We start from the raw sequence: 12,607 nt of genomic DNA, 5'->3' as shown, positions 1-12,607 counted from the left end.
TAGGAGATTTCCAGGCAGATTGGCCTCAACTGGATGGAGCTGTAATAATACCTGTGATACACTTCTACCAACAGCCAGAAGACCCTCCACTGCAAGTAAGACCTGTAAGTGCCCAGGAAGAGCCTGCTCAGGAAGAATCCCCGGAAGAAGGATCACCGATAGAAGCAGAGCCAGAAGGCCCAGTAAACAGTGTACTTGCCAATCCCATCGAGAAGTTAAGACAGTTCTACAATTTGCCCACACGTAGGTCTGACAGGGTAGCAGACAGTGCAAACATAGACATCAACAACACCCCAGTACTACGTAGGTCAACACGCAGTACAAAAGGCCAGATCCCTGCCAGGTTTAGGAAATAAGCACAAAGTGCCTACACTATAAATAGTTACCCAGTTGGGTATTGCATATTGTTTATTATGTAAACTGAAAATATATGAGCATTTAGTTACCCGTGAGGGTATAAAAACTCGTAGGCTGAGGACTGTGAGCAGCCCAAAAACTGTTCTTATACATAGTTGCACTCCCTGGAGTGCCCCCTTAAGTGACCACAGAACAAAAACCCATTTGGCGTGGCCGAAGACGTGGTCCAGCACCTGGATCACCTATGCCCTGTAGCCACGCCCAGGGCCTACGTTGAGGGCTTTCAGGCGGGTCCCTCATGTTCTTTCATCGGTGAAATGGACACCAGGTTACGGAACTTACTGTAACTTTATTAATGATATCATACTTGTTGTTGTTATTATAATTATTGTTATTATTGTTGTAACCTGTTACAAAATCCTTCAGTCCAGGAGTACTGAATTGTACTAGGGGGGAATGTGGTGCCCTGCTACGCACAGGTGCCACAGAACCCAGAAGGGTGCATGGCTGGACTTCTCCACAAGAGGCCCTCGCTACATACAAACACCTCCACCCTTCCACCTCAGACCACCAGAGGGAGCCCGTTAGGGATATATATATGGAGGGTGGAGCCAGGTAGTTCAGTTAGTCTCTCAGTGAGTTAAGCTAGAGAGAGTGTGCTGGCACTTAGACGAGTGAAGAGTCAGCATGCTGGCTGCTGTGCTTAGGCGAGCCAAGGCCTCCAGCATGAGTTGAAGCCTAGTGAGGGCCCTGAGTGTGGCCGAATCGAGAGGAGAGGAGAAGTAACAAGGGGGCAGAGGAGCCCACCAGGCTCACCCCGAACTATAGACCGGACCCCGGGTCCGCGCCTACAGGGTCCCTTTATACCCAGTAGGGACCACCGGATACCTGGAGGACTACAAGTCCCAGGTCGACCAATGCTGACTACCGTACCAGGGCTAGGAGTCACGGAGGCCCCAGCGTCCAGGGAGAGTGATTCTCCAAGAGAAGGCCCTACCACCAGGTCAGCAGGTGCAAGAGAGAGAGACAGTAATTAAGCCAGGCCTAGCTCCAGGCAGGTCAGAAGCTTAGCAAGTGGAAGAAACGGATCAGGAGGCCCTATACCCGCCCACTGGGGAGAGTCCAGAAGTGCACCCTTCGTACCGAGTACCCTGGACCATACCTGCAACTAAACCAGTTAGCGCATTTCCACAGCACGTTTGTGCATTTCTCACGCAGCACCATCCACTGATGTCCTTTTCTCTTGTGACCCTGGTAAGCTACAATCTGTTATTGAGGCGACACATATGCCATGATGCGATTGTCTATGCATACATGGTGATCTGTGCTATTTTGTTTCTTTGCAGCTACTCGATTGATCTCCTATTTATCTATTGGGCAGTACCCTGGTAATCATGGCCACTTATAACTAATCATACTGTTCTTTTCTATGTCTATGAATTACTCATAATATATGCAGCCACTGCTTTTTGTGCTCTTTTTGTGCTGTTTTTGCTGCTTTATTTGTTTTCCTATGTTTCTTTCTGCATATATTTGTTTGCACTTAACATCCGTTATCTAATTCTTGTATGAATTGGCTGTTGTCGCTGTACTACGAAATATTGAGTTGTTACTCATATGTAATTGTTTTAATTTAATTTACAGTTCTGATGAAGGCCAGAATAGGCCGAAGCGTCATTTAATTCTGAAGAATTATGTAAATAAATAAAATCTCTATATTCTCACTATCTTTGGAGTGCCAGGTTTTCTATAGTCATACACCAGTAACGGTACCGAAGCGAACCTCCGTGTGTTATTTCTCCCTGAACCGTCCTGGCCGTCTCTCACCTGTACCACCATCCATTTCCCCACGCTGCCCTGAGGCCTGCTCCACCTGTAGGGAGCCGTTCCATCATAAGCTGCCCTAACATCTACCTCAGAGGACTGTCGCAGTGCTGGTAACCCTTACCAGGCACCACAGGTGGCGTCACAAACTATTCCAAAACCCCATATAAACCCAATTTCCCCTTTCTTTATTGACCGCCCTGGGCCACGGACCGGGTCACCGCCACTGTGACATCCCCCAGCATCCATAGGCCCGGCTGCCGAGTACCCCACGGCCCTGGGGGCGCGTCAAAAGCATGAGATCTAATTGGGCTATATAAGAGGCTTAAGACTGGGATATAAGGGGTAATGCTTCTTCTCTTATAAACCAAATCAGACTTCATGCTTTGCACTGAGGAGGGGCAACACCCAGAAACACTGTGTCTCCAAATTAAGATTCTGGTTTGACTTTTATCCTAAATCATGTGGCAAGGCTCATCAAACGATCGAGTGACTTTTAGGATTGTTACTTCCAATAGGTGGTTGTGACTACTCACAGACTTACCATGAGGTAAGATAGTCAAGCAGTCTGGGGTCAGCACCAAGAGGGCTCGTAACTGAAAAAGGGAATGGACAAAAGCGTAGTCAAATAACAGTCTGAGGTCAAAGTATCAGGAAGGTAGCGGATCAAGACAAAGGGGTATGTCAAATGGAAGGTCAAAAAGGTAAATCCTAGGTTGTCAACAGAGATCAGAATATAACTTAGAGTACAGGGTAAGCACACACACCTAGCTCTTCAGCAAAACTACAATTGGCAAGGGTCTGGCAATTGTCAGAGTGCTAAATAGCCCTGTAATCACTCAGAACAGATGACACCTGCAGGAGATTCCACAGACCCAGCCAGATAGGACGGCAGAGTTGTCAGTTAATAATACCCAAACACCTCTGCCTCAGATTGGGCAGCAAAGCCGTCACTGACAATCCTGACAGCTCAGCCAGTCCTCAATCCCATAGGGTGGCCAAGCCAGTGGCGTACCACCAATGGCGGCAGGCCAGGCGACTGCTATGGGGCCTGTGAGCCGGTGGGGCCCAGTGTTAGCATCTGCACCGTGCACCCCCTGTATTGGTCCCCGCTCCGCATTCAACTGTATTGGAAGATTCCGATACAATTGAAAGCATGGCCGGTGTCATTTCCCACCCAGCGTACCCGGGTAAGTGCTGGGGCCCTGGACCATCAGGGGGGCCCACTTACCGTCGGGGCCTGGGCTGCTCCCCCTGCATTTCTGCAGGATCGCCTGCACTGCTGCTTTATTGCTGCCACTTCAGACCTGGCTGCTGTGCGGCTGTGTCTGGTAGTAATGACATGACAGGGACACCTTTAATTGTGCTTGTTTGTCGCCCCTGCCACGTCGTTACTAGCAGATACAGCCGTACAGTGCACTGCAAGCGGCCATGTCTGAAGTTCCGGCAATCAAGCAGTGCCAGAGGTCCTGCGGAGATGCTTGGGGAGCAATCCGGGCCCCGACGGCGAGTGGGCCCCCCTCATGGTCCAGGGCTCCGATGGTGAGTGGACCCCGCTGATGGTCCAGGGCCCCGATGGCGAGTGGGCCTCCCTGATGGTCCATGGCCCTGACGGCGAGTGGGCCTCTCTGATGGTCCAGGGTCATGTCTGTGATGGCCATCAGACACGCCGATGACCCAGCACTGCCACATGAGGAGCTGGACCGGATACAGGCCAAGGGCAGGTGAGCGAGGCTTGTCGTCAGCTTCCTCAATCCCCATATTAAAAATAATTCTTATGTGTCTGTAGGTGTATCAGTGTGTATGTCTGTGTATTTATATGTATGTCTGTTTTATGTGTTTGTAAGAATGTGTTCAAATATGAACGCATGCCTGCATGTGCACGTATCTGTATATCTGTTTGTGTATGTGCGTGTCTGCATATTGTATGTGTGCATATCTGTGTACCATGTGCATGTGTGTGTATGTCTGCATACTGTGTGTGTGTGCATGTCTGCATACCTTGTGCGCATATCTGCGTACTGTGTATGTGCACATGTCTGCATACTGTGTGTGCATGTGCGCATGTCTGTGACGCGCCCCCTGGGCCATATTCTTTTAGGGGGAATATCCGGAGCCGGGTCAGATGGGGGTTGTAGTCTTCCGAGTGGCTGTGACCCGGTCCGTGCCCAGGGTGTCAAACTGAGTTGTATGTGGCAGTCCTACAGATGTTATAAGTTCTTTATTGTCGACTACGCCACCCGTTGTATTGCGGTCACTGTGGCCGCCGCTGCAGCAGGGTCCGCTGAGGCTGGTGGTGTAGGTGCAGCTCTGGTGATATAACCCCCAACGGGTGGGGTATAGCCTCAGGGGGATCAGGTGCAGAGGATGGGAGTTGTGGTGATGCAGTGTAGACGGCAATCAGAGACAGAGTCGGGTTATGCAGTTTAGGATGTTTACTCACTGCTGATGTTCTGGTCACTCCAGCTTCGAGTGACCTCCCGAGCCGTGCTGCGTCCACCAGGTTCTGGATCCAGCCAACTCCCAAATAAGTCCGGAGCGTGACCCTGAGCTCTCCTTCAGTCCTTTCTCTGGCCGTCCCCACTATTGATCCACCCAGGTCCAGCTCCCTCGGGCCTTCTGTTGGGAGACCCTTGGCCTTGGGTTCCCTGACCCTCCACGTGGTATGCCTTCGTGGTGGATATGGTGGGTGGCCGTGGCAGACGCTGCCCACGGCCTCCGGTCTCTGGCTGGGGTGTGTTTTTGCCCCCACCAGCTTGGGTTCCGGTACCCTGTGCCGACTCTTCACCCGGGGATTTAGTTTGGGGTCTTAGAGTCCTTTTCTTCTGTGCCTCTGGGTCTCTCTCTCTCTCCTCTCTCACTCTGGGTCTCTCTTCTCCTCTGCTCCTGACTTTCTCTCTGCAACTGACCCTGTTCTTAGTTGGTGCCCACCTTATATACACCCTCTATGTGTGAGCTCAGGTGACCAGCACCCAATGAGCTCCTAACTTTACCCAGGCTGCTCCCCCTAACTGCCCCTACACTACTTGGGATGTACCACCCCCCTCCCACTCCAGCCAGGAACAGACTCGGTCGTACCTGCACATTTCTAAGTGGGAGTACCGTCGGTCTGCTCCTCGGAAATGGGATGTATGTAGTGCATGCAGCCTACCGAGCTCAGTTCCACACTCCATCCTTACCCGGGAGTGGAATATCACACCTCTGGGTTGAGGTGCAATACCCCTGTAGCAGCCGAATCCTCAGGGTGCTACATTCCCCCCTGGTAAATCACAGCACGTCCTCGGGCTGTAAGACATAACACCAAAAACATACAAATTTTTCATAAACATATAAAACATATAAAACAACATATATATATATATCAATATAAAACATTCTCGTCGCCTCTGGCTCCTCCTCCGGTCACTGTGCAACGTGTGACCGGGTAAAGTGCGACAGTCTCTCTGGAAAACTGGTTTTCCTATAAAACCGGTAGGGGGCGCTTTAGGAAGCGCAACTATATACAGGGGAAGTTGGCCGCTCTCAGTCCTCGGCCAGGTAAAGGGAAGGGAATGGCTGCTCACAGTCCTCAGCCTGGTATGAATACGGAATAACGGGTAAACAGTTCACTCATGCTGGTCCCAACGGGGACTATATATATGTAGCAACAGTTTCTTTGGTACCCGGTCGGGTAACTATTTACATCTACTGCTCTGCCGCACTCAACGGCGTCTTCCTCCTGCTCTTTGCTTGTAGCTGGTTGTAACTTCAGACCCGTCCGGGTCCTCTTGCTCCTCCTCCTCGCACCGCAACTCCTCCTCCGTCAGGCGATGCACATGGAGGGCGTAAGGTCCTTTGGCACACTTGTGCCGGGTAAAGGTGACCTCGTCCCCGATATAAAGGTCACGACCTCTGTGCCCCTCCGGCAGATGGGACTCCACATCTCTGCGCGTGACAAAGACGTCGCCGGGGGTGTTGTGGTCTCTGATGAAGCCCCACCCATGCTGCATGTTGAACTTAATTACAGTCCCGGTGGTGCGGGGACTGTGCGCTGCACGGGGGTCCCTCCTGGTTCGGCTCTTCTGCTCGGCGCTCCGTACTTGGGCCTGTTGCTCCCGGACCCGCCTCTCTCTCCGCTCCCTCGCAAACTCTTCGAGCTGCTGTCGGCAACACTCAGCACGCTCCGCTGCAGCTGCCCTGGTTTCCTGAGTGAACCCCAGTAGGTCTTCTCCGGTGGGGTCCCACTCAAATTGGGCTTCTTCCAGAGGAGGCGAGACCCGTGCCACGGGCTTCGGAGCCGGAATCAGGGGCTCACACAAGGGCCCTAGTCTCTGCTGCCGTTCCAGCTCATGGAATTCTTCGGGCCAGATGAAGGGCCGCCCGTCCGGCCATGTGAGCTGGCTGAACAAGTCCTCCCCCAGGTGTGGCACCCTTGGTTTTACGGGCGCGGGCGCGGTGGTGGTGGCGCCCGGATTGCCCAGGCCTTTTGGCCAGGCCTGGGGCACCTGGAAGGTGAAGGGCACCGTTAATACGGCGGCGCCCTGGGCTACCTGGCCTTGCGACCAGGCCGGAGGCTCCGCGGAGGTAGGGGGCGCTGTTGGTGATGCGGCGCCCGGGGGTACTAGGCCTTGCGACCAGGCTGGTGGTATTTCCTGCTTTGTCACGCTCCGGGTCGAGGCGCGTGACGTCACAGGGGTCGCTGCGGCGGCTTCCGGTCGGGGCCTAGTCCATAGCGGTGACATGGCGGCTACGGGCACAGCAGGGGGACTTTCGGGCTCTGCGACGGGGAGCTGGGGCAGGTGGGCGGTTTCCCGGCTTGGGGTATAGGCGTCCCCTTTACCTGCCTCCTTGCGTCCGGCTCCCTTCTCGGCGCCGTCTCCGGCCTTTGGTCCTCCCGCGCCATCCTCAGAGGCGGTCTGTTTCCTCTTCCAGGGTAGCGTGCTCCGTTGACTGGTCTCAGCTTGCTGGGCCATCTCCCGGCTCCATTCCGCCAATATCTCGCGCTGTACCCGGGCCATCCTCCGTGCGAGGCCCTCCAGGGCAGTCTGTGCACACTCCCGGTCTCGGGGGAGCTGTGCAAGGACCTCCACTAGGCCTAGTGGGGTCGTGGTGTCTAGCAGGCTCCTGACCAACGGGTCGGTGCTGCTCTGCTCTTCTTCCAGCAGGCTCCTGGCCAGCGGGCCGGTGCTGCTCCGCTCTCCTTCCTCGGTCTCTAGCAGACTCCTGGCCAGCGGGCCGGTGCTGTTCTGCTTTCTCTCCATCTCCGGGTAAGCTCCTCCGCTACTCCTCTCCAGGCTTCTTGCCTCCGGGTGCGCTCGCTCCAGACTGCTCCAGGCGGCACCCATCTTCGTTCTTTTCTTTCGTCTCCTCCCACTTCGAGGGCGGTCCCGGGGCAACTCGGTGACTGTCAGCTCCAGGGGTAGTTCTTTCACGCTGACAGACACCTCCAGCATCACAGTCTCTGTTGGTGGGGGCGGTTTCCACTTTTGGCGCCATTTTCTGTCCTGGCCCACGATGGGAGGCGGCCTCTTGCCCTCCTTTGGCACGCCCATAATGGCGTCCGCTGCTCTTCCAAGGCGGGAAATCTTCGGATTTGGCGGGAAGCGTCGCCCAGTGGCGGGAAACTCTGCAGATGGCGGGAACAAGCTGGAAATGGCGGACAATCGGCGGGAAACGACCTGTGATGGGGTCCGATGGCGTGGACCCTCCGGAACCGGCGGGAGACTTCTTTCTGAGGTAAACTTGCACTTTTCTTCAGGCACGCAGTACCCGGTTGTTGTGGGCACGTAATCCTGCCGACTACGCCAAAGTTGACGCGCCCCCTGGGCCATATTCTTTTAGGGGGAATATCCGGAGCCGGGTCAGATGGGGGTTGTAGTCTTCCGAGTGGCTGTGACCCGGTCCGTGCCCAGGGTGTCAAACTGAGTTGTATGTGGCAGTCCTACAGATGTTATAAGTTCTTTATTGTCGACTACGCCACCCGTTGTATTGCGGTCACTGTGGCCGCCGCTGCAGCAGGGTCCGCTGAGGCTGGTGGTGTAGGTGCAGCTCTGGTGATATAACCCCCAACGGGTGGGGTATAGCCTCAGGGGGATCAGGTGCAGAGGATGGGAGTTGTGGTGATGCAGTGTAGACGGCAATCAGAGACAGAGTCGGGTTATGCAGTTTAGGATGTTTACTCACTGCTGATGTTCTGGTCACTCCAGCTTCGAGTGACCTCCCGAGCCGTGCTGCGTCCACCAGGTTCTGGATCCAGCCAACTCCCAAATAAGTCCGGAGCGTGACCCTGAGCTCTCCTTCAGTCCTTTCTCTGGCCGTCCCCACTATTGATCCACCCAGGTCCAGCTCCCTCGGGCCTTCTGTTGGGAGACCCTTGGCCTTGGGTTCCCTGACCCTCCACGTGGTATGCCTTCGTGGTGGATATGGTGGGTGGCCGTGGCAGACGCTGCCCACGGCCTCCGGTCTCTGGCTGGGGTGTGTTTTTGCCCCCACCAGCTTGGGTTCCGGTACCCTGTGCCGACTCTTCACCCGGGGATTTAGTTTGGGGTCTTAGAGTCCTTTTCTTCTGTGCCTCTGGGTCTCTCTCTCTCTCCTCTCTCACTCTGGGTCTCTCTTCTCCTCTGCTCCTGACTTTCTCTCTGCAACTGACCCTGTTCTTAGTTGGTGCCCACCTTATATACACCCTCTATGTGTGAGCTCAGGTGACCAGCACCCAATGAGCTCCTAACTTTACCCAGGCTGCTCCCCCTATCTGCCCCTACACTACTTGGGATGTACCACCCCCCTCCCACTCCAGCCAGGAACAGACTCGGTCGTACCTGCACATTTCTAAGTGGGAGTACCGTCGGTCTGCTCCTCGGAAATGGGATGTATGTAGTGCATGCAGCCTACCGAGCTCAGTTCCACACTCCATCCTTACCCGGGAGTGGAATATCACACCTCTGGGTTGAGGTGCAATACCCCTGTAGCAGCCGAATCCTCAGGGTGCTACATCTGCGTACTGTGTGTATGCATGTGTGCATGTCTGTGTACTGTGTGTGTGCGCATGTGTGCATGCCTGCATACTGTGTGTGCATGTCTGCGTAATATGTGTGTGTGCGCATATCTGCATACTGTGTGCGCATGTCTGCATACTGTGTGTGTGCGCATGTCTGCGTACTGTGTGTGTGCGCATGTCTGCGTACTGTGCGTGCATGTCTGCGTACTGTGTGTGTGTGCATGTCTGCGCACTGTGTTTGTGTGCATGTGCGCATGTCTGCATACTGTGTGTGCATGTCTGCGTACTGTGTGCGTGTGCATGTCTGCATACTGTGTGCATGTGCACATGTCTGCATACTGTGTGCGCATGTCTGCATACTGTGTGTGTGCGCATGTCTGCGTACTGTGTGTGTGCGCATGTCTGCGTACTGTGCGTGCATGTCTGCGTACTGTGTGTGTGTGCATGTCTGCGCACTGTGTTTGTGTGCATGTGCGCATGTCTGCATACTGTGTGTGTGCATGTCTGCGTACTGTATGTGTTCGTTCATGTCTGCGTACTGTGTGCATGTGCGCATGTCTGCTTACTGTGTGTGTGCATGTCGGCGTACTGTGTGTGTGTGCATGTCTGCGTACTGTGTGTGTACGTGTGCGCATGTCTACGTACTGTGTGTGTGGTCATGTCTGCGTACTGAATGTGTTCATTCATGCCTGCGTACTGTGTGCGTGTGCGCATGTCTGCATACTGTGTGTGCATGTCTGCATACTGTGTGCATGTGCATGTCTGCGTACTGTGTGTGCATGTGCTCATGTCTGTGTACTGTGTGTGTGTGCTCATGTCTGCATACTGTGTGCATGTGCATGTCTGCGTACTGTGTGTGTGCATGTGCGCATGTCTGTGTACTGTGTGTGTGCGTGTGCTCATGTCTGCATACTGTGTGTGTGCATGTCTGCATACTGTGTGCATGTGCATGTCTGCGTACTGTGTGTGTGTGCATGTGCGCATGTCTGTGTACTGTGTGTGTGCGTATGTCTGCATACTGTGTGTGTGCATGTCTGCGTACTGTATGTGATCTTTCATGTCTGCGTACTGTGTGCATGTGCGCATGTCTGCTTACTGTGTGTGTGCATGTCCGCGTACTGTGTGTGTGTGCATGTCTGCGTACTGTGTGTGTACGTGTGCGCATGTCTGCATACTGTGTGTGTGCATGTCTGCATATTGTATGTGTTCGTTCATGTCTGCTTACTGTGTGCGTGTGCGCATGTCTGCATACTGTGTGTGTGCATGTCTGCATACTGTGTGCATGTCTGCGTACTGTGTGTGCATGTGCGCATGTCTGTGTACTGTGTGTGTGTGCTCATGTCTGCATACTGTGTGCATGTGCATGTCTGCGTACTGTGTGTGTGCATGTGCGCATGTCTGTGTACTGTGTGTGTGCTCATGTCTGCATACTGTGTGTGTGCATGTCTGCATACTGTGTGCATGTGCATGTCTGAGTACTGTGTGTGTGTGCATTTGCGCATGTCTGTGTACTGTGTGTGCGTGTGTGCATGTCTGCATACTGTGTGTGCATGTCTGCGTACTGTGTGTGTGCATGTCTGCATACTGTGTGTGTGCATGTCTGCATACTGTGTGTGTGCGCATGTCTGCATACTGTGTGTTCATGTCTGCGTACTGTGTGTGTGCGCATGTCTGCGTACTGTGTGTGTGCGCATGTCTGCGTACTGTGTGTGTGCGTGTGCGCATGTCTGCATACTGTGTGTGTGCATGTCTGCATACTGTGTGCATGTGCATGTCTGAGTACTGTGTGTGTGTGCATTTGCGCATGTCTGTGTACTGTGTGTGTGCGTGTGCGCATGTCTGCATACTGTGTATGCATGTCTGCGTACTGTGTGTGTGCATGTCTGCATACTGTGTGTGTGCATGTCTGCATACTGTGTGTGTGCGCATGTCTGCATACTGTGTGTTCATGTCTGCGTACTGTGTGTGTGCGCATGTCTGCGTACTGTGTGTGTGCGCATGTGTGCGTACTGTGTGTGTGCGTGTGCGCATGTCTGCATACTGTATGTGTTCGTTCATGTCTGCATACTGTGTGTGTGCGTGCATGTTTGCATATGTGGAGGATGAGGGGACAGGCTGGGCCCTGTGTACTATACCTATATTTCTCAGCTGCATCTGTGCATCATGAATCGTTGTATGTGTTAAAGGGGCCACTGAGACTCTTTCGCCCAGAGCCCACAAAAACTTGGAGTCGACTCTGGTTGAAAGCAATGATGGATGAGGCAGCATCATATGACACTCCCTTTCCCATCATTCCTCCTCTGCGTCAGATGCAGCAGTGTAATAACGCGCCACACTGTGTCAAAGAGGATCTGGCAGCTGCTGAGGTGATGAGAGAGACGCGCTGCAGAGACTGAAGCAGAGGGGAACGAGGAGCGGTAAGTTTGTATGTACAGTATGTATTTTATTTTTTTTAAATCAGTGTGTACTGATAATACTGGAGGACTGGGGATGCATTTTACCCTTTGGACGCATTACAAGACCATAGGGAGTGCATTAAACTGTGTGGAGGACCATGGCGAGTGCATTATACTATGTGGAGGACCATCACGAGTGCATTATACTGTGTGGAGGACCATGGCGAGTGTCTTATACTGTGTGGAGGACCATGGCGAGTGTCTTATACTGTGTGGAGGACCATGGCGAGTGTCTTATACTGTGTGGAGGAAAATGGGGAGTGCATTTAACTGTGTGGAGGACCATGGCGAGTGCATTATACTGTGTGGAGGACCATGGCGAATGCATTAAACTGTGTGGAGGACCATGGCGAGTGTCTTATACTGTGTGGAGGACCATGGGCAGTGCATTATACTGTGTGGAGGACCATGGGGAGTGCATTATACTGCATAGAGGACCATAGGGAGTGTCTTATACTGTGTGGAGGACCATGGCTAGTGTCTTTTACTGTGTTGAGGACAATGGCAAGTGCATTATACTGTGTGAAGGACAATGGGGAGTGCATTACACTGTGTGGAGGACCATGGGGAGTGTCTTATACTGTGTGCAGGACCATGGGGAGTGCATTATACTGTGTGGAGGACCATGGGGAGTACATTGTACTTTATGGAGGACCATGGCGAGTGTCTTATATTGTGTGAGGGACCATGGCGAATGTCTTATAATGTGTGGAGGACAATGGCGAGTGTCTTATACTGTGTGGAGGACCATGGCGAGTGTCTTATACTTTGTGGAGGACCATGGCGAGTGTCTTATACTGTGTGGAGGACCATGGCGAGTGTCTTATAATGTGTGGAGGACCATGGCGAGTGTCTTATACTGTGTGCAGGACCATGGCGAGTGTTTTATACTGTGTGGAGGACCATGGGGAGTGCATTATACTGTGTGGAGGACCATGGGTAGTGCATTATACTGTATGAAGGACCATGGAGAGTGTCTTATACTGTGTGCAGG

This window comes from Phyllobates terribilis, unplaced genomic scaffold, assembly GCF_046119375.1.
Source record: "Phyllobates terribilis strain yellow unplaced genomic scaffold, ASM4611937v1 Scaffold_10__3_contigs__length_209671492, whole genome shotgun sequence".
NCBI lineage: Eukaryota > Metazoa > Chordata > Amphibia > Anura > Dendrobatidae > Phyllobates > Phyllobates terribilis.
Note: the sequence above shows the minus strand (reverse complement) of the source record.